This window comes from Balaenoptera physalus (genome assembly GCF_965194825.1).
Source record: "Balaenoptera physalus genome assembly, chromosome: 5".
NCBI classification, from domain to species: domain Eukaryota; kingdom Metazoa; phylum Chordata; class Mammalia; order Artiodactyla; family Balaenopteridae; genus Balaenoptera; species Balaenoptera physalus.
Window position 1 is genome coordinate 17,283,237 of NC_138884.1, and position 23,886 is coordinate 17,307,122.

At 36.5% G+C, this 23,886-nt stretch overlaps 2 long non-coding RNA genes across 3 annotated transcripts in view; both read left to right on the forward strand.

Moving 5' to 3' along the window:
• The window catches only part of LOC309660860, an 850,010-nt gene that overhangs the window by 783,557 nt on the left and 42,567 nt on the right, over positions 1-23,886 (forward strand). The window lies entirely within an intron of this gene.
• The window catches only part of LOC309660828, a 143,960-nt gene that overhangs the window by 119,105 nt on the left and 969 nt on the right, over positions 1-23,886 (forward strand). Inside the window, exon 4 of one of the 2 annotated variants that reach the window (XR_014263654.1) lies at positions 92-204. This is a non-coding gene — a long non-coding RNA (uncharacterized lncRNA). Of the gene's footprint in view, positions 1-91; positions 19,643-23,886 lie in introns of those variants that run through there. The other variant, XR_014263655.1, reaches the window with a different exon arrangement.

Consider the following 23,886-nt stretch of genomic DNA (forward strand, 5'->3'; position numbering starts at 1 on the left):
CCTTGCCCAAAGTTACTACCGATTTAGCACCTCATATAAACTAAAGATTTTCAGAGGTGTTTCTTTATTTTTTCACTCTTTCTTGCACTAGTGCTCCTGGTTGCTTCGAAGACCATCAAGGACTTCTTTCAGTGTTGGCCTTCTCCTGCTGAGGATTTGCTCCTCTCAGACAAGCACTCAACTCAGCCAAACAAGACTTTAAAGGTGAGGCATCTGTGGAACTGAACCAGAATCAACAGTCATTGGTTAGTTTGCTCAGCCTATCTCATCTATACAAGGTTATTTTGGGGCAAATTTTAACTTTGTCAGATTCATAAGTGAAAATGCCAACTTTTCCATTGTAAATTTATTTTAAATAAGTAATTCTGTATGCAGGATTTGTGGGCTATAAAAATTTCAATTGGGTAGGAAGGATGAGAGGTCAAATAGAGTAAACCAAAACTTTCTTGAATCCCTACCAACATATATCCAGCAGGCAGATACCCAGGTTGAAATTGAAGAAGGGGGAGGAGGAGGAAACAAGGGGAAGGAGAAAAAAGAGAAAGGAAAATGCTACAGAATGCTTGAAAGAATATTGTTCTGCTTATAGAATGTACATTTTCTCTATTCACCAGCATTAGAGAGGGAATTTGGGCATTAACACTTACTATTTATTTATTTATTTATTTGCATAAACAAGTAGCCAATTGTTATTGACTGTAGGTATTAAGTTAGATCATGTCTTATTTCCCAAATTATCTTTAAGAACAAAGCCTACACTAAGGTTGGTTCTGTCTTCAGTTTTTTAGTAGACCCATAAAACAGTAATTCATAAAGAATAAGAGTGACACAATGTATTTTTTATTTTTTTATTTTTATTTTTTTAATAAATTTATTTATTTTATTTATTTATTTTTGGCTGCATTGGGTCTTCATTGCTGTGCATGGGCTTTCTCTAGTTGCGGTGAGTGGGGGCTACTTTTCATTGTGGTGCATGGTCTTCTCATTGTGGTGGCTTCTCTTGTTGCGGAGCACAGGCTCTAGGTGCTCAGGCTTCAGTAGTTGTGGCACGTGAGCTCAGTAGTTGTGGCTTGCAGGCTTTAGAGCGCAGACTCAGTAGTTGTGGCGCACGGGCTTAGTTGGTCCGCAGCATGTGGGATCTTCCCAGACCCGGGCTCGAACCTGTGTCCCCTGCATTTGGCAAGCGGATTCTTAACCACTGCGCCTCCAGGGAAGCCTGACACAATGTATTTTTTAAGTGATTGTTTTCCAGACCTTTATTTTCAGTGATTCTCAGACATATGATAAAAATACATTAGGTTTACTTCTTTGTTTTTAATTTTGTTGTTGCTGTTCATCAAATTTTAAGCATAATGCCATAAATAATGGAACCTCTATAGCTAGACGTTCTACTTAGAGAAAAATTTCTAATTTTAAATGTATATTGAATAATTTGCTTACAGTGGTATCTCTTTGATAAAGGTATCTATCTATTTCATAGTTTTCCAAACTTTGTCAGACAGTGGAGTCATACTTAACCATTACATAGTTCAGTTACCTAGCAAGATATCCAAAAAAAGTGATGAGTCAATATAACCTAGGCCAATGCAGAAGAATAGAGCTGTTCTGTTCTGTCTGTGAATACTAAAGCATAATGCACAACTTAAAAGTGTGGCCTTTTACTGATTAGGGGCGGTTAGCAGAGTGAAACGTGTTTCAGCCTTTTTACTCCAAGCCTGCCCTTCTGGTGAAGAATACAAAACCCAACCATGGCTCTGTTAGGCTTAAAGCACATTTTCTTCTCTAGGCCATGATCTTCGCGAATCACAGTCTAGCTGCTGTCAACATTTTAGGCTAGAACCACAGATAAATCTTCTTCCTTACATAGTGGACCCTGGGCTCAAATATTTCATTCAGGACTCCAGGATTCATTTTAAGCTTCAATTCTTTATGAAGCTTGTGTTTTTCTCCACCACCTTGCCACCCATTTTGATTAGGGCCCTCACCAATGTCTCTCCACAGCACCTTGCCCATATCACTTTCTCTGTCATTACCTTCTTCATGCTTAAGTCTTGTCCCATTAAACACTGCGTTACTTGGTGTTAAGGCCTGTGCCAGCACAATAGAAGGCATATACTAGGAACTCAATACATGAGTTAAATGAATGACCACATCTATGAATGGTCATTGGTCTGGACACAAGTTCCATTCTGTTGGTTGATCTCCCAGCATTATTTCCTGAGTGCCCCAGGTAGTAATCTCATTCTTCACTGTGACCACTCAGAATTCTTTTTTCTTTCCTCCTTCATGGAACTGCTTTTGTAAAGGAAGAAGATGAGAAGGAAAAAGACAGAAATAGTTCAAGGGAAGAAGAAAAAGAGAGAAAGGAATTGAATTAGAAAAAATTTGTATTGAAGAAAAATAAATATATATTTAATTACTAGAATTAAGAACAGAGTATATAGCTAGAAAATTAAACAGGCGATGTAAATTTCTGAATGGGGGAATAAGAAATGCAATAAATTTATCTTTTCAAAGTATGTTCACCAGCATGGAATACAAGAAAGAGCCTGAGTTTTTAGCGTCAGTCATATGTGGGTTTGAAATCTGTCTCCCATTCTATCCAGATTTATGACCCTGGGGAAGTCATAGCTTCTCTAGTCTCACTGTCTTTACTTGTAAAATGGAAATAACGATGGGTACCCCACAGGGCAGATTCTTGTTAGGATTAAAAGAGATAAAACTGGAAAGTGCCTGCCACACAGAAGCTCAACGTGTTATTTTCTCTTTATTTTTCCACAAATCCTCTTCATTAAAAGATGATATGTATCAATAAGCAGGTGACTGTAGAATTCTCAGCCTCAGTTTTGCATTAGTGAGGCCCTGAATGTTCAAAGATATGCCAACTATGTAGAGTAGAAGCCGATTTCCAGGAGCAGCTAATTCAGCTGAGTTAAATAACCAATATTTGATCAAAGGCAGTCACCTATGATGAAACTGATTATGCTTTTTATCAGTTTGAGCTTCAAATCCTGTAAGTTTGCCATTTTTTTTTTAACTGGCTCATGTATTGCCTGTCTCAAGGAACTTTAAAAAATAAAACAGGCAATTTTTCTGTACTGAGAAATAACTATGAAAACAAAGACTTTAAAAAAATCACTTTCTTAGGACAATTCTTATATGACAATACTCATATAACGTAATGCTGAGTAAAGTATTGAAAGAATAGAGAAACAAACGTATAGTTACATTCATTAATCTTGTTTTTCAGCATTCAAAAATGAATTGTGAACAATTTTGTTAGGTGTCCAGACTTCATAAATACTTCATCTCCCTAAAGATTATTTAAATTTCACTCAAGTAGAACTACTTTTCCATCTTTAAAAATTTTCTGATGCTCTATAACTTCCCATTCTTCCTTTGGGTCCATGGAGGAAATAAGATGAAGAACACTGAAGAACAGAAGAACAGTCTGTTCTGTGACTAATAATAATTATATGATTATGATCTGCCACTGCAGATGTTTACCAGGTACTTCTGTGTACATGGCATTGAGGTTCCAAAGATACAGGTCAAGGAAGGGAGAGCAGCACACAGCATCTTTCCAAAGAGTCCATGGAGAATTGACTGCTATTTTTTATACCAAGGTGTCTGGACTATGCCTGTTCCAACATCAGAAGCTTCCAAACACAGAACTGTTTAATAAGCTTAGTGATCTCTAAGAAACATTTGCCAGAAAGAAAACCCGAGGCTCATGATTTCAAAGCGACTCAAACAGAGCTTTTTACTACAAACGGTCTTTTCAATTAGAATGCTGGAAATCAGACAATGCTCTAAGATGTAAGGTAACGAGGGCAGGCAAGTTGGGGCTGCCCATGTCTCAATTTATTTTAGCTCCTTGAAGAAACCTGGGGTGCAGCAGATACCAATTCCTTGCAGTTTCTCCCTTGTTTCCGCTTTGAGTGTCTTTGTATATAGTCTGCTATTCCTTCAAGTCTACTGTGAAGTGGCTATTAGTTTTGTTTTTGTTTCCAAGAGGTAGCCTTTTACTTTTCCCACAACAAGAAAATAAAATTACTAAATATCATAAGCTTGGGCCTGTTTCTAATCATGGGGAGATTAAATGAGGAGATCATCTGACAGTCTCTGGATGTTGGAAACATCAACTAATGACATTTATTACTAATGATCTAGGCCCTCAGGCAATGAAACTAGACAACTCTGATTAAGAGCGAAGCCTGCTGGTTTTTACAGCTATATAAAATAGAAAGAATCTTTGTGTTAATAGAGCAGGGATAGGGCAGAGGAAAAAATGTACAAATGAATGAGCTGTAAAAAAGAAGGACTTTTTCCTTCCTTTGTGCTACATGTTTGAAAATTAATTAGCAAACATGAAGGCTCAGAAGTAATTTTGAACCAATGTGTGGGACTAAGTCTCTGGAATGGACAAATCTAACAACAAAAAAAGCGGTTACCCACCAAAGTCTGTGAACTTGGCCTACACATGCTCCAGAAAAACGTGTCGTTGCCTAAAGGGAGCTGCGTCAAGCACCTGAGACTTAGCAGGGTCCTGGCCAGCTTCCCACCTGACTTCAGTAGTGAGTTTAGCCATTAATATAATAATAGTCCTCAGGGGTCTCTCCTGCTAAGTGTTCTTTCTGTTCTCATGAAGTGGCACCAGGGAACTCCTTTACTGCTTCTCTTGGAAGGGTGTTTTTTACACAGGCACCACCCACTGCTTAAAACACTTCCTTGAGATTATTGTCCAAACTTTATTTAACCATTGTTCGTCCATTTGTCCCTGTCCCGGAGGTTTAATGAATGCAGCTGATTCATATCCCTCTTTCATTTTAAAAAGATTTTAATACTTAAATCCACATGAGTTTCAACTATTCATTGATTTTCAACTATTAAGATGTCCACAAACAGAGAAATTTTTTGTAGTTGCATTAGAAAATTCCCTTATTTAAAATAATTTGAAGTAGAAATATTGTGGAAAAACATAAAAGCAGATTACATAAAATTAACATCACTCATAATCCAAACACTCCCTAGAAATAAACACTTTAATAATTGGTTATGTTTCTAAAGAATCTTTCTTTCTAAAAAAAATTGAGTTCACAGAGTATACAGAATCTGTGTACTATTTTTTTGTGTTTAGCAGTACCGTATATTGTGAGAATTTTCCCATGATGTTGGAAATATGATTTTTATTGGCACTCTAATGCTGGGCATGCAGAATGTAGTACTCCAATAGATATTCAAGCTGAAAATAATCAGATCAAACAACTAGTTAGTTCAAAAACAGTTAGCACATGATTAATAGCTAATTGTTAAATTCTGCCTTCTGATTAATATATGAAATGGTTATATGAATTGATAAATCTTCATTTCTAACCCTCTGACTAAAAGCATTAGTTCAATTAACTTATCACTTATTAAAATGTTTTCCATGTGAAGAACAAGATATATCTTTGGATCATTGTTACAGAAAAAAATAACTCTACCTTTATGTGACTATTTTTTGGAGTGTATTTTATTTGAAAATCTTGAGGGTTTCATATGGCTAAAATAGCTTTTCTACTCTTTTGTAAAGATGTAATAGAGTTCAGCAATCATATCTTTGCATTTATAACATTCATTTATTCAACAAATATTTATTACCAGTGTCTGTGATAGGTGTTACCAATACTGCAGAAAACCAGATAGAAAAGAGTTTGGCAATCATGGAGCTTAGATTCTAATAAGGGGAGAAAGTAAAGAAATTCTGGAAGAGTGATGTGCTAGACAGCTTTGTGAGAGGGTTGAGACCTCTTTCAGCAGCGTCCTCCCTGAGAGGACATTGACGTTGAGACCAAGAATGACAGTGTGAAGAGATATGGGGAAAGTATTCAGTCAGAAGAAAGAACTTACGTAAGGTCCTGAGGCAAAAAGGGCCCTGGTTTCCTCAGGGAACAGAGAAGAGGTCAGTTTCCGGGGACAGTGAATGATGGGATAAGTATTGACATGATGTTGGAGAGTGGATAGAGCCAGGTTTATGCAGTGACTTATAGGTCATAGAAGTATTGAAGTGGGAGATGAGGGCACTACAAGATTCTTGTTCCTCTTGGTGCCACAGAAAGATGAGAATTTTCATTTCTCAGGAGGGAAACAAAATATGAGGTCTCTTATCCCTTTACCTAAGAGGAGAAATAGAGTATGTATGACTCAGCCCCATGTGCATCCTAATTTTGGCTTAAGGGCTCTCAGGATGGATGTAAGTCCCTCCATACCCTGTTCTCCATGAGGAGAGCCAGGGCCCAGGACTGCTTTCTAGACGCAGATCTGTAAGTCTGCTCTTTCTGTGAAGCAGTGATTCTTGATATTCATGTCTCTCTGCAAACTCAGACATGCCCTTGAATGGATGACCCAAGGTCTAGTGATAAATACATCTGTTTTCGCCATATTATTCACAAAATGTAATAACAAACATTTAGTGAGACTTTCCTACTGCTTAAACCTCTGAACCCATTTAATCCTCACAACAGTCGTACGAGGTGAGCGTGATTGTATTTTCTATTTTATAGATAGGAAATTAGATACAAAGAAGTTAAGTAACTAACCCAATGTCAAGTACACAGCTTGGTAAGTAGCAGAGTTGAGATTTGAACGCAGGTGGTCTGGCTCCAATGTTTATGGTCTTAGTCATATGTTCTTCTACTCTGCTGTATGTTTGCAATACCCATATTGTTGCTACCTCTTGGCATTCACACCCTTCATCTTGAGTATGAAAGAGGACCTATTACTTGTTTCCAAACAATAGGATAAGGTAAAGGGTGGGAAGTCCCTTCTAAGATTGTAATTTCTGTCTTGCTAGGAGACTTCATTGACTCTCTCCCTTGCTGGTTTGGATGAGGTAAGCCAGCCATTGAAAAGGCCCACATGGCAAGGAACTGAGAATGGCCTCTGGCCAATATCAGCAAGGGCCTGAAGACTCGGCCTGATAATCAAAAAGAACTGAATCTTGCCAACCACCATTTGAGCTTGAAAGTGGATCCTTTCCTATTTGAGTTTCAGATGAATCCCTTGTCTTGGTCAACACCTTGATTTCAGCCTTTCGAGAAGCTCTGAAACAGAGAATCCACTAGCTGTGTCTGGATTCCCAAAATACAGAGACTATGAGATAATAAATATGTGATTTTTTAGCCACTAAGCTTATGGTAGTTTGCAATACAGAAATAGAGAACTAATACAAATAGTAACAGAACATATGTATTGGCTACAGTGCCACTATAATAGGAACCTATTGGCACCAGTAAGCATTTCCCTACTTATCTCCTTTCTCTGGTTCAAGCTGTAATACTCCCACAGCCTGGGTCTTCTCTCTGGAGCTAGATGTCCTTTCTAGAATGATGACCTATTCCTCCCCAGAGGAGAAGCCAACAAGGTTGGGCTGCCTTTCTGAAATCATAGGGACCCACAATGGTGTGATACCACCCCTTGATTAAGTACAGTTTCCTTACCTGGCTTTGCCATCTCCTATTCCTCACTGGGCCACATCTCCCATGACTGACCACTGGAAGCAGTGATCTATTTTACATTGACTCACCCCCATAGCACATACTCATGAAAAGTGGGAATACACTACTACTGGTCTAATTGCATTGTTCTGCCTTGGGAGATAAAAAAAAGTAGCATAAGAAAATCCATTATTCTAGTAGTCAAGTAGCAAAGGCCAGTATGAAGCCGTTACTCATATCACAGTCCTTATAGCTTATAAACCAGTTTACATTTGTTTTCCCACATTTACTCACTATCTCAGTGAATGCTTACTGAATGAGAAAAAAAATTGCAAGAGTCAATTGATTGATGTATTTTATGGTAGGCATGTCTGGAAACTGACAAGCATCAGAAATGAAAAACAGGAGAGAATGGTAAGGTGAGAGAGAGACAAACCAAAAAACAGTACTTTTTTCTTTAACTGAGGACAAAATTGGCCCTAACATTAAAGTGACAGCTAAAGCAACCTGACACTAACTTCACGTGCTACTATCTCCTACTCCATCCTTTAACAGGTCTAGTGTCAGAATATCTTTCATAAATGCCATGGCCAAATTTGCATGTGCACAATTTAAAAAATTATCCCATTTACTAAAAAGATTCCCACTGGTCAATACCATCTGTTTAGTTGGTGACTTGAGATGAAATTTTGTTCATTTAAAAATGTCATAAAGGGGAGCATGCTCTTAAATGCATAAACATAATTGCATCCTCAGAATTATACTTCCTTCTCCCATAAGGTTTCACTGTTATTGTTGTTGTTGACTTTGGTTTAATATTTATGGGAGACTAGATGACGAACATAGTCCAGAACATGACACAGGACAATTCCCAGCTGAAATAAAGCCTTTTATAAAGCTCATAAATCTTTAAAAGAAGAGGAAGTATGATCAATCCGAAATCTTGCCCTCCAAATGACACAAAATATTCATTAGTGTAATATGCTACAAGTAAAGAGGAGAATAATGATTCTAGATGTTGAGGTCTGTTTAGATATATAAGCTCCAGGTGGCAGCTAGAACTTTGAAATGAAGTACTGAAATTACCTACAGCAGATCACTAAGAAAAGTATATGTGTCAGTATGGTATTATGTGCCTTAAACTTAGCATTTCAAAACCTTCATTTATATAATGATAAGAAAAAAAGTCAACATTCTCAGCATTAAAAAGATCCAATCGGCCTAATTATTCTACATTTCATTTATATACTGGATTACTTTTCTCCCCAAATAGACCTGCTTCTTTTTTATTTTTTATCTTTGTGAAATATACCACCACACACCAGAGACCCATGCCAAAAATCTAGAGTCATTCTAGGGTTTTACTTCATATTTAGACATTACTAAAAGACACTCAAAGTCTTATTAATTCGAACTCCTTACAACACTCTGAAGCTACTGCTTCCCCATCACTACTACAGATTGCTTTTTTAAAAATTTGGGGTATAGTTGTTTTACAATGTTGTGTTAGTTCCTACTGTACAGTGAAGTGGAGTTCCCTGTGCTATACAGCAAGTTCTCATTAGTTATCTATTTTATACATATTAGTGTATATATGTCAATCCCAATCTCCCAATTCATCCCACCCCTCCTTCCCCCCCTTGGTGTCCATACATTCATTCTGTACATCTGTGTCTCTATTTCTGCCTTGCAAACTGGTTCATCTGTACCATTTTTCTAGATTCCACATACATGTGTTAATATGAGATATTTGTTTTTCTCTTTCTGACTTCACTCTTTATGACAGTCTCTATGTCCAACCACATCTCTACAAATGACCCACTTTCATTCCTTTTTTATGGCTGAGTAATATTCCATTATATATATATGTATGTACCACATCTTCTTTATCCATTCGTCCATCTGCTTTTAAATATGGCTTGCCAACATTTCTGAACTGTTCTCCAAAACTCTCCCTACTTCTATCTGTGCTTGCCTCACATTTGTCCTCCACAGTTGAAACCAACATGACATCCCTAAGATCAAGTTCAATCTTATTAACCCCCCCTCCTCTAAAACCATGCAATGTTCCTCAACACCTTTTGACTAAATTCTCAATCTTTCAAAATGACATACAGAGCTCGGTAGAATGACATATAGGGTCCTTCAGAATTCTACGTCTTCAGCTATTTTTCCCCTAACAAAACCCACTCTGTGTCATTGCTTTGTCAAACTGCTCATATTTTCTTTTTCGTCAGACTCCCTCACTCTAGTCTACATCCTACTTGCTTATGCCATGCCTCATATTCTCTTCTATTCCTGCTTGCTCTTCCTGGAAGACCTTCACTGCTCTGACCAGCTAGAGAACATCTGGCCATCTTTCAACACTCAACTCAAGATTTTTCACCTCTATGAAGACTTGCCTAATCCTTCCCCACCTAAATAGAATTGACGACACCTAGACCTTCATCCACAGTCTACTTTCTACGTATTTTCATAATCTGTAATACTTTTGTGCTCTTATTCATGTGTTGTCATCCCAAATAGGTCATAAGCATCTAAAAAAAAAGGGAGAGAATTTATTAGTTTTTGCATCCTGAGCCACTAGAGACAGTGCCTTAAATGTTCATTCAAGGATTAATGTTGAAATAATGAATACATGTTCTGATATGTTATTCCATTTTTATAGTTTTATTATATATTTGATTTTTATTTGATCAAAAAATCATGAGGTGATTATAATATACATAAATGTAGGAATAACCATATTTGACATATTATTCATTGTGATTTTTTTCTTGGATATTACCCCTTTTACTTTGCTTTATTCCCCCATGTCAAGTTGCTAGACCTTTTCCTACTCAGTACTTCATGGGAGAGATGAAAGAAGGCAGAAAAGAGAATTGTCCTGCCTATTGTCTTCCAAGAGACTGGTTCCCTCAGTAAATGGAGAAATACTATGTATACAATAAATACTTAAGAGGGGTAGATTGAAGAAGGGAATCTTCACACTCCCTCAAATAGAAAATTTTTCTTTGGAAAAAAGGAAAGTGAGAGATGAGACACGATGAGGACAGGATACTGAAAGGGATGGTTCCCTCCCAGACAAACATTCTGAGTTTTACTTCCCAGGCAGCACCATGAAAGTGGAGGAAAAAGACAAGCCCTCAGACAGCCTTCCAGAGATTTCTGTGCCTTAGCTTTGCATGGATATAGCAGCATGATTCTTGTACCTATGAATGTGGCATGGAAGTACGGGAAATAGAGGAAGAAGAAACAGAGGAATAGAGATGCCTACAAGGCAACATATATGTACTGGTAAATGGGTCCAGATAAAACAATGGATCTCACTCAGCCCGGAAGAGGACACCGAGGATCCAATGAGTCTCTCCATTGCCTTGTCCTATGTCAGATTTCCCAAAATTTAGCACTGCCTTAGAAAAAGAGAAGTGGTTGGTTATATATTAAATTTTTTTTCTGCCATATTTGCAGAAATTTAATTGTTATAGAAAATAAACAAACATAAAACAGAGGTTCCTACATGTTACATAAATTTGAAACTCTATTCCCAGCCAACTAATTTATTTATAGTTGATTCTTTTTCCAGGTATTTTAATAACAATACTCTTCATTGAATGCTGTATCAGTCACTCAGGTGATTGAGTTAGCCATTCATACACTGTGATTGACAGATTTCTCAATCAGGTAACTTTTGCCAATTAAATATAAACGTATATGCCTCACTGCCCGAAACTGTTAGATTTACTGGTACTCAACTTCAATTAACTCTTGACTTGATTTCAAATTCATCATATTTTAAAGAATTCAGTGTGCGATTTTACAAGAAAATCTTTGGAAAGTTTCACCACCCTCTCTGGCTGACTGAGAATGACTGATGTACACATTTCACAGGGAACTTACTGCTTTATATTTTATATTATAAAAAGATCTGTGTGATTTTCTTGTTTTCTGTCCTACTCTGTAAGCCCCTGAGGGTCTATTTATTTTTTTGTGTTAAACATTTTTGTATCTCCTATGGAGTATAGTAGACTTATTTAAAGGTGGAGGTGCTCAGTAAATATTTATTGAATGAAGGAAAAAAAGAGTAAGTCACAATTATATTCTATGAAGCCAAAGTCACAAATGCATATTAGAACCAAAACACATTAGGATAGAAAGGACACATGCCTATAGACAAGGAAACTATTAATATAAAAATGAATTCTTTCTTAAATAGTATTTCAAATATAGGTATTTTTAATAACAAAATGTCCTCTTGAAAGTGCCCTCTATGCTATGTGTAATATTTAAGGATATTTGTGGGGCTTTTAGGAAGTTACATATTCACTTTGGGAGAATCTTCAATTAGACACTCATGCAGTGAGCTAGATAATCTTCCCTGAGGGATGTTTTCTCTGTGTACATGGGAGTCTGAGTAATGTTCTTTTGGAGATTGTCTTATACAATGAGGTGAGGTACGGCATTTGGTACCAGCTGCAATCTCCACATGGTTTTCTCCCCTAGTTTCAGAAAAACACATTGAAATAGACACATCTGAACATGATAAATGCAGGGATCACTGTAGCAAAAAGCCTGTGCTCTGTAGGAAAGGATGCAGACAGTCAGTCAGATGGAGAGTTTAAAAGGGCATCCTGGCCACCTAAGCAATCTGAAAAGCATCAAAAGTGATAAATCTAGTGATATTCCCAGGTCATGTTCCAACTTCACAGTTTGAGTACAACCGAAGTTCAATTTGTGATCCAGTTTCTCTCTTACACACTATCAAAGTATGGTTTCCTTCTTGACAATATCACTTTTTGTTAACTGGAGTTCCACTTACCCACTCACACCAAATACTGAACTCCACTAGTTCTTTTATTATTTATTGCCAACAATGAAACTGTATTTATGTTGTATATAATCTAAATGTTCAGTATTTTCTTGTTACAATTCTGTCCAATATTTATCATTCACATGTGCATGTGTACCCTGCCAGTCATATATATTAACAGTGTCTGCCTTGGATTATTTCCACCAGATGTCCCAACTAAACCGATGAAACATGACAAATGAAAACTATGGTTTGTTTTGTTCATTAATACCTGACAACAGGTTGCTATATCTTAAAAAATTAGTTTACTGACTCTTTTCATATTTTTTCGGTATCTACTCTGTCCTGGGGACTGTGATAGCCACTAGAAATTAATCTGACTAGTTTACTCTGAAAAGCCCTACCTGGAAAAGTGCTCACTAATGGCTCAGAATGAGGATATCGTAGTGCTGGTGAGGAGGGGCTGCTGAGTTCAGTGGCAGAAATTTAGGGGTACCTGACTGACCCCCCCCCTCACACTCCCGCTGAAACACAACACAAAATAAAATGTGATGTGGAAAGTTTTAACAGCACTAGAACTATTTTTTTTTAATCTGGCAAATATCAATAGAATGTCCCCTAACCAAAGTTCTAACAAAGACTTGAGGCAAAACAGCAAGTGCACGCAAGGAAAAACCACAGCACATTTGTGTTCACTCACCAGTATTGCAATCACTCATCCCCCCGACAAACCCAAACTTTTTTTGTGTCTACAGGGAAGTAAGTCACTCCTTTATAATACTGGACCCGGTTTATAGAGCATTCAAAGCTGTTTTAACCCTTCTCCCTGCGCCACGCCTCCCTTACAATAACTTTTTCCTACTTCAGTTTCTAGAAACGTGTTGTATTTGAAGGAGGAAAAAGATGTTAGTCTGGCAATAGCCGTCAGGGACTTCGCCTTGCTGAGACATAGGAACAATACAATCTGGCCACTGTAGCTTACCATTTATTATCCTGGGAAGAGAAGCTCTGTACAGTCTTTTGGATTATTCACAAATAAGTAATTTCTTTACAAAACCAGCTGTTCCTATTGCTGCTTCTTTTTAAATATTGTAAACACTGAGACAAGATAATACAAAATCTTGAGAGTCAAAATATTAACAGCTGCTGTCTCTTTTTCATCTTGGTGTTTTCTTGATTTTTCAAATTTTCTAAAATATACATGTATTATTCTTGCAGTCTTGAAAACCTAAATGCTCTCCAAAATAATGCTGAGAACCAATTTAGACTAGGTCAGTCTTATGTTTTCAACAGATACTAGGACAGCTGGGATCTTGCTCTATTGGATTTCACTCAAAGATGATGTAGAATTTTGTGTTCTACACAGGAATTGCCATATGAGTCAACAGACTTTGTGACCTTGGTCAGACTTTAACTAGATAGGCTGGCAGCACCAAGCACTTGAAATATCTACCTCTGAGGAAACTTAAAGTGAAATAGGAATTACACCAAACTGTACCAGAACACAATAACTATTAGAATAATCCTCAAGAAGCTGAGAGTACATTTTGCAAAATCTTTTTTCTACACAGAACTATAGGGAACAGAATAAATTTTATAATGATATCACGGATATGCTGTGACACATTTAATTTCAAGTTTTAATTCAAGGTTTATATGAAATAGGAAAAAAAAACTGAGGTATTAAGGTGGCTTTGTATGAGGGTCAAGTGGATTTATGTTTGTCTTATAAGCAACAATAGCAGAGTAAAAAAACAATAATGATGAAGACAACAACAATAATAAGTGAGAATACTAACACAAAACTTTGGATATTTAGTAAAAAAAAGACCCCATTTTATTTAAGTTTCAAAATTGTCCCAGCGTATGTTTTTGGCATTATAAATAGTCTGAGAATGCTTAACTTTTCTACTTGTTTTTTATTAATTGACATTTCATAATAGATTACATGTAATTGTCAAGATACCCTGCCTCCTTGTCACTTGCTTCAGATGCATCCTTTTCCTTCTAGGTTGGATAAACTACCTCATTCACTATGAATCTTGAGGTACTCAATTATTGGAAATTAAAAACCAGCCCGTACTATGAAAGTGTGGTGAAACAAGGCCTTGTCATGGGGGGCGGGGTGAAGATTTAAATTCTCTCTGTGTTCAGTGGGTCTGTCAATGGATTGCATTTCCTTGGGAACAACAAAAAAAGATATAACCAAAGGCTGTATTGATTTGCTCCTAGAGACTGAATGAAGAAAATCACTGGACTCTGCAGAACCCTACTGTTTTTCAAGTCTTACTGACACCTGGTGGCTGAATCCTAACAGACTTCACAGTAATCAAACATGAGCTGTTTGTGCAATAAAACTTAGTCCAGGATTTGCAACACAGTTGACACTGAGGGACACTAACACTAACTCCAGTCTAAGCAGGGTAAGAAATTCAGAGTTGAAGCAAAACCTTGCAGTTTATTCATGTTCAGAGACACTCATGGGTATTCATTTTCAAGTTTTCACACCTGTTTTCAAGAACTCAATTCATCTGCTGTGAGTTTCTATGTGGAGAAGAAAATCTGAGTGTTTGGAGGTTGAAGCAAAATCACCAAGAGGTCTTACTGGTCTTAAATCGATTTGGGCCAATTTTTCTCTACATACAAATGCATTAATAGAAGTACCAACATTAAAAACAATATTATGTGGTAGATGCCCATTTTGTGGTCAGGTTATTTTCTTGCTTCAGATAACAAGTGACAAAAAAAAAAATCATACAAATTCACAACTCAGAGAAACTCTACACATTGAATTATTGAGAGATTCAGGCCTTCCCATGGTTATAATTTTAATCCAGTGATTCTCAAACTTTATAGAGTGCTAAAGAATCCTGGTATTCTTATTTTAAAATGCACATCAATAGGACACAACCCTAGAGGATCTGGTTCAGATTCAGTAGAACTCAGGTGTAGATTATGAATATGTCCTTTTAGCCTATCTTTTTTTTCATTGAAGTAGAGTTGATTTACAATGTTGTGTTAGTTTCAGGTGTACAGCAAAGTGATTCATGCATGTATATATATATTTATATTTCAGATTCTTTTCCCTTTATAGGTTATTACAAAATATTTAGTATAATTCCCTGTACTATATAGTAGGCCCTTGTTGGTTATCTATTTTATATATAGTAGTGTATATATGTATTTTTACTTTTATCCTATTTTTGGACTTGTTTTTACAGATCTCATTGGAATCCATCTCCCAGCCATTAATTTCTTCTGGACCTTCTCTGATTCTCAGTATACTGATTCCCTCCGTAATCCCCCACTTTCCTATCTGTCTAACACCTACGTACATTTCTACTTCTTCCAATAACATCATCCTGATTTTCCCTTAGTGAACAACTTCTGCACCCTCAGTCATGTTGAGCCAATGTGACTCGGAAAAGCCTAACCCTATACCCGTTGAAGGTTGGGCATGTGAGTCAGGCCTGGACAAGGAGGGTATTCCATTTCCTAGATCATTTCCTAGTGAGTGAGTGGTTCAAGGATGGGTAGGTGACCTGGATTTAAAGGAGGCTTTATGATGGGAATTATTGAGAAAGAGGCACTACCTCATTGGAGTCACTTGGCTGGTAGAATATGACCTTGGAGGTGCTGTTGGCAATGTGTCACTTCATATGAAAAATTAAATCACACACAAAAACAGAGCTGGGAGATGACGAAACAGCTTCTTCTGCAGTCATTGTTTGAGTATGTGGATACAATGTGTCTGAAGCTAGACAGGCCTCTACCTTTCCTGTTATGTGTACCCATAAACTCCCTTTGGTGGTTTCTGTTATTTACAATAACAGATTCTGTACTTGCAGTTTCCTGGCATGTGAGTTGCCTTACCTTTAAGCTCCTGTGCTTTTCCTCCTCCATTTTCTGTACTTATTGACCACATCATACCCAATTTACGATCTAGGTATTTGATCCTCCAAAAGAAAAACTAAACGTCTGCCACGGCCGTAATGTCATCACAGCCGTAACCTCCTCATTATATCCAGAATCATGTAAAAACTTCATGATTTAACTCCATCCTCAACTCATATTGTTACCACACTGGGTTCGTGGACTCTTTAGTTAATAAAAACTGATAAGAGGCCAGAGGAGGAAATCAGGCAAGGCTTTACCCGGACTCTTGTTGTAGCACAAGGGAGCGAGAACAAGGAACAGTTGCCCTTGCTGCTTGCCCCTGCGGTGGGGCGTGGGGGCCTAGCTGGCGAGTGGCTTCCCTAGAGGAGGTGAGGGTGGGAGCAGATCGGTGGGTTGGGCCAGAGGGGTGGCTTAGGTGGGCTGCCCACCATTACGTGGTGTTGTGTGCAGAGATCATGCGTCATACCCTGCTTTTGCTCCTGGCACCTCAGAAGAGACAGTTTGGGTTTGGCCTTTTTGTATCTTATTGTTCATAATTTGTCCAACTACTCAGGCGTGCAGTTATTTTTAGTCCCTTGTAGTTTCTTTGTATTCTGTTGCTTGAGGAGATGTTTGTCCAGGTGCAAGCACTGCAGTGAAGGGTCCCAGATCCCAGGTCCCAGCCTTCCTCAATATCACTGCCCCCACTGCTCAAAAACCCTCCAGCCCGCCTGGAAATTTTTCACAAGCTCTTCCTTCATCTAAATTGTTACTGTTATTATTTAATGAGCTATTCATCCTGCCTGAAATGCACATCCTCTTCTTCTTCAGATGCATAACTTCTAGTCACCCTTCAGACTGCAGCTTAAATGCCATTTTGAGCAAGACTGTCTATAACCACCTCCCCTAAAAGTTGTTCTTCCTGTGACTGTATATCATTGCATCCTATTCTTTTCCTTCATTGCATTTTCCACAGATTTCAACTGTGGATTTATCTTTGTTCATTTAATGTCATTCCAAGATAACTAAAACTAGGTGTGGTTTTTTTTGGTAATTTTTTGTTGTTGTTGTTGTTGGGTCTTTGTTTCTGTGCGAGGGCTTTCTCTAGTTGTGGCAAGCGGGGGCCACTCTTCATCGCGGTGCGCGGGCCTCTCACTATCATGGCCTCTCTTGTTGCGGAGCACAGGCTCCAGACGCGCAGGCTCAGTAGTTGTGGCTCACGGGCCCAGTTGCTCCGCGGCATGTGGGATCTTCCCAGAGCAGGGCTCGAACCCGTGTCCCCTGCATTGGCAGGCGGATTCTCAACCACTGCGCCGCCAGGGAAGCCCCTAGGTGTGTTTTGTTGAATACTAATAATAGGTACTCAAAAATAGTATGTTGCACAGATTATAGAAGTTTGGTTTCTAGGTTTTTGTTTTTTGTTTTTTTAAATGAGGGTAATCTTGTACAACTCAATTAAAAGGAGAGAAGAAACACATTATATTTAAATTAGCTTTTAAACAAAAATAACAAATTACTATTGCAATTTACTGTTTTCTGGCAAGTTAGCCTAAAGCTGGTTAACATATAAATAAACCTTAACTGCAGCGTGCTAATCCATACATTTTAACTCTAGCAAAATTGTTAGAGATGATATTAGTCCATTTAGTTATGCAGTTATCAAAATTTTGCTACAAATATCTGTATGGTTAATGTTCTGTGGTTTCGACTATTTGTACCTTCTCCACAGTCACCCCAAGATTATTCATGCCTGCTTTGGATCATAACCGAGATGACCTATACCAATGCAGACTAGCAGTTGACAGGAGAACTGACTAATGCATTGTTCCTTTCTCTCTCTCAAAGAGATGCTACAAAGATTCTCTATTAAAGTCGTCCTCATTTTATATTGTATAAAATGATCTCATTCAGGTATACTCTTTGTTTTCTGTCCTCCAACTTTTGCTCAGTTATATAAATTCAGTCATTTGCTTATGTTTTAAAAAATCAATTGTAAGCCAATAAAAGACTGGAATCACAATTAATAAATTTCTTTTAAAATAATTAAATATTTTTCAATAATTAAAATTTTCACTTTGAAGTGAAATTATACATGGGCAAAAAAAAAAAAAAAAGCAGAAAACAAAACAAAAAACCCCAAAAGAAGTTCTATTGATTTTTAATGTGCATGGAGGGTCTAGAACCTCACCTTACTTCCTTCAAGGACAAGAATTCAAGGAAAATTGAAAATTTTCATTACATATTTTATTTTTATGTTTATTATTTGTATCACAAAGTATTTTATTTCACTATTTTTTTTTATTTTTTTATTTTTTTTGGCTGTGTTGGGTCTTCGTTGTTGCATGCGGGCTTTCTCTAGTTGCGGTGAGCAGGGGCTACTCTTCGTTGCGGTGTGCAGGCTTCTCATTGCGGTGGCTTCTCTTGTTGCGGAGCACGGGCTCTAGGCACACGGGCTTCAGTAGTTGTAGCTTGCGGGCTCTAGAGCGCAGGCTCAGTAGTTGTGGCACACGGCTTCATTGCTCCGCGGCATGTGGGATCTTCCCGGACCAGGGCTCGAACCCGTATCCCCTGCATTGGCAGGCAGATTCTTAACCACTGCACCACCAGGGAAGTCCCTATTTCACTATTTTTTAATATTACTTCTGTATTTCACTTACATAGAATGTAGGTTAGTTTGTTTTTTCTTTGTTAAGTTTATTCCCTAGTATTAATAGGTCTTGTATGCTAGTCTAGACAGAGTTTTCTACAGAAAACTACATTCCAAATATCAAGCAATTAATTTTTTAGTCTTTTGGAATGCAGACTTTTTAATTTGAGAATCTGGGGAATTTTGAGAATTATGGGTAAATAATACAATCCAATTATAAATAACCATAAAGGAGCGTAAGATAAATCCAAAGATCCAGGGAGTAAGGATATATAATGGATTATTAAGGAAAGAGATTTAAATAACACCAACTTTGTGAGATGTTAATTTATCAACCATGTTCATTTAACTTTAGGAAAATATTTAGTACAATACTGAAGAGGAGATGTAAGAGTAGGCATGAATATATTTGAAGATAGGACTTTGCAATAGTTTTCTGAAAGGTGCTCAGAAAAAAAAGCAAAGTTATGTTTCAGTAATGGGTACTAAAATGCAAAACATGATATTGGATATCTATCAATATAGTGATATTATTTTATTTCCTTTTTAATCTTGTTGTAGTAAATTACATTAGAGATTTCCTGACATCAACTAATCTTTGAAGTCATAAGACTGCTTTATGAGGTGTTTTCCTCTTGATACAGTGTTAGGTTTTATTTACTAATACTTTATTTTGAATCTTGTATCTTTACTCATATGTGAAAATGTTCTACTTTTTTTTGCATTATTTGTGTTGCTTTGGTGACAGTGTTTTACTCATCTTATAAAATTAGTTGGAAGATTTGGAAATTTTTAAATAAGAATTATATCTTCCTTGAAGGGCTGGTGAAATTTACAGTTTTTGTGTTGCACTTAATTGATTTTTAACAGTGTTTCCCCCAACCTGTAATTTCCCTCAGCTTAGAGACCAGGTCCTGCACCTCTGTACATTTAATACTTAGCGTAGACTTTGCCACATAGCAGATATTCTGTGAACTTATGTTCAGTGAATTAACAAAGTGATGCAGTTGGAGAATTCTTTGGATCTGACCAAGCACAAATAATGAAAGGAAAAGCTTTCTTTAAACACTTCTCCAAACTCTGTGTAAATTTTCTCCCAAACAATAAATGATCCCTCCACTTTAAGATAAAATCAACATACAGGAAAGATTTCTCTTATAACAGTATTGTTAGCTGAATGCCATTCCTTCAACTCCTGTGGAATTTTTTTGTTTCTATTTCAGCTAATTTGCATGTTTTATTATTCCTATTCTGCAAAATAATTCTCCTCTGTAATTTAGAGAGAAGGGAAGCCTTGTCTATTCAACAGCAAGTTAGCCCACAATACCCTACAGGCAGTCAACCCATGTCAACTCAAGTTCAGTCATCATAGCAATGCAACAAAAATATTAGCCTGCTGAAAATAATGAGGACTTAGGGAACTTAACAGTATTTCATGCCAAAGATTTAACAAAAAGAGGTTATAATGTACCATATTAACAGCAATATTTTGTTCAATGTTCAAATTCTGTGGTTTACTGAACAACTCTTCAATTTGACTTTCATGCATTCTCACAAGTCTTGAATATCACAGAATATTCAAGTCTCGAACATTACAGCCATGTAGTAAACATTAAAATGTTAATTTTGTCTTTTAAGAAATGATAGACTCTAAGAGGAAACATTAAGATAGAAAAGACAACCAAATATTGCACATATGAAAGATGTAAAATTTTTCAAAGGCCTGAAAATTTCTACCTATGTTCTGCTCTTTCAAAAACAAAGGAACTGAAAAAGAGTGGGACTATAATGAATGCACATACTTCTGTTACTCGTGTTTTGGAAATTAACCCTCAATGTTTTTATTTTTCTTCTATTATTAGCAATTGAGATTTTCAGTGTACCCTTAAAAATAAAAACATGAGAAAAGTACTTAATATTCAAAACATCTCCCTACTATATTCTACTATGCATTTTTCTTCTCTCTATTAAATGTACTGAGCTCTTCCTCCTTATAGACTGCTTAAGCTTTTTCATGGAATAGGCTATGTCTCTTTTATCTTTATGTCCTTTAATATGCCTGGCATAATGTCACTCACGAAGTAAAAACATTCTCTAAATATATTTAAACTTTCTTTTTAAAGATCATCAAAAATATAACCATGTAAAACAATGAGATTCAGAGCCCAAATTAAGTGGAAAGTTTAAAAGATATGTTGGAACCTAACAAACCATATAGGAAACACGACTGACTGTGCGAACTTAAAGTAACATATTACTCTCCCTATAACGTAAATGTTCCTCACTGGCTTTGTCATGCAAGGCCGAATATCTCACTTGTCATTATCCAGCACCTTTCCTCCAAGCACTTAAATGTTCCTACAGATTTTTTTTCCTGAATCAGAAGTTCTTGCAATTGGAATTACTAATTACAAAACCAAAGGTAGTTCAAAGTTTAAGTCTGCATAGTTTTTCTAAATGTAGGATTTTTTTCGTGAGATGATAAACTTAAAAAAAAATCCTTGAAAAAAAAATTATAAATTATTTTGGAATGACAGGCAGATTTTTACACAAACAGACACAGATGGAAGTTTCAGAACTTTACAAAAACCTTTAAACAGACATTTTCCTCCCAATCTTTTCTTTGTTGATTAAGAGCCATTTTAGAAAGATTGAAGTCAAGGGAATTATTCACATATATACTTAGTACTACTGAAACATTAGGTTGACAGTCTTTCTCACTGTATTTTTCCACATTATAAAGTGCCCCAAGCGTAGTAGTAATTTCCTCCCTTGGAATATATAAATTGCCTTATATAACCTCTGACTATATTGTTGCTGAGTTGGGCTTTAGGATTTTCTCTTGGGGCATTATAATAAGGTATGCACCCATATTTGTCTTAAAAATCATTGTCCAATCACATAAGTCTCCAATATGACAAATTCCATTATTTTATGGCTCTTTCGTCTAACCCTAACAAAAATTTTAAAGCATCATTTTAGCTTCTTTCTGCACAGAAGTAAATAATTGTTTCAGTAAAACACAATCCTTGTGGGTAAAAGTATCGTGCCAAATGGAATGAACCATGTTTCTGCAAATATTTTTTAAACTCTCTATAGCTTATTTCCAGGGTTGTGTCAGTTAATTTATTGAATGACTATTACATGTCAGGGTAGGGACTGGCAATAAACCAAGTGGTGAATATCTAATTGTGTGTTGAAAGAACTAAGAGACAAATGTTTTGTTGAGGAAGGTAAGAGTAGGAGAGAGAATTAGATGCAGAGGCCCAGGATGTACATTACTACTCAGGATATTCAATTACTCACTACTTTCTCTTACCAGCAGGAATATACTGAGTGAGATTGGAAAATCAAGAGTAGCAAAGTGTTCACTCTTACAATTACATTGGTTGTCCACAAAGATGCACTCCTACAAAGAAGAAGGGATTGCATTAGTTTGCCTGTAATTCACTCAGTGGTAAAGTACAGGGAAAATTCCTTAAGTGAAAGGAAAAGGAATAGCTTTCAGAATTGAAAATGCTGATTCAAGTGTTTCAATTTTTATTCCTCTATGGATCTGGAGTAATGGTATTCTGTAGAAAATGCCTTAGCTTACCAAAATCAGACACTTAGAACTGGACATACAATTACATATTTGTTTTCTGAACTCCTGGATAAGTGTCAAGAAGGGAGAAACAGCAATTGCCATGTTTATTTCTGCCTCTAAGCCACAGTACCCAGATTCAGAAGGGGCTCAGTAAATACCTGTTGAATAAATAGGTACATTAAAATCCAGTCTAAGAGTTGCATCATTTTTCTATTTGGATTAAGAAAAAGGAGAAGTAAAATACTGATATAAACTGAAAATTAACATTTCAAAAACTGCTTTTTAGCTAGCAAGCTAAATTTCCAGCTGGATCAAAGTACGTAGTAAAACCAACTTGTCAAAAATAGGTTTAGCAATACAAGTATAGGTAGCACAGTTGTGTGAATAGCATCATTATGATCTTTTCCCTTTTCCTTACTCACATTTAGGAAACTATCAAATTACATCCTGGCATGCACATGATAATGGGAGAATGGGGTGGCCAAAGAACATGGCATTCATTACTGAATTTGAACAGTATGATAAAATCTCATACACATTAATAAGTCCCAGAGCAGCAAATGTCCCAATATTGAAAATGAAACATTAGTTGTAAAGCAATATCATGCCAGAGAGCTTTGTTAAGATGAGATTTTAAGAATCTTTAAATAGCTGGTATTTAAAGAAATAACAGCATTATAATTGAGAAATACTTAATTCAGTTATGTGTGTACTCTCCTGACTAATGAGTTACTTTTTGAGAGAGAACCATAGTACATTTCGATGATAAAATTAATTAATTCAGTGCCACAGTACACAGAAACTTCAAACACAAAAAGCACAATGTTACCTGAGCATGAACCAGAAACTCAGTTTTCCAGACATAGACCTAGATGATAACTGTAATTCATGTCATTTTATGACATTTCATGGAACATTTGGTCATTATGACATTTATGATGCAATGAAATAGGCCATAAAGTGCTGCAGATTGTTGGGAACAAAAGACATTCATATTTGTGATGGGCATTTCAGGTTCAATCAAGATGTTAGTAGGTGAAATCAAAACTCAGTTTAGAGTTGAATGTTAAAGTTTTAGTTTAGGTTTTTCTTTGTCCTTCCTCCTTCCCCAAATCCTCTCAGTCATTCTTTTCTCTCTCTCTCTCTCTTTTCTATTAAATCAGATAAATAGTACAGAAAAGCTATAAGTTAAAAAAAGAATTTTTTTCATATTTTCTATGTTAGTATTTCTAGAGAGTGAAAAAAATCTATGTGTTAGCCTATATGAATGAGAATAGCAAATCTAGAAATTGCAAAATACATGATTGTTGGTTCATTTGTTTATATCTCATGCTTGGGGAAAATGTGGAACATGAAGAATTTCTAAGAGTAAATGACTGTGCTTTTCCTATATCTGGTAACATTATTTCTTGAAAACTTTTTTTTAGCACTTACTGTAAAAGTTTTTAAAGTGTCAGGATTGACCTTGTTGAATTATGCATGAAATTAA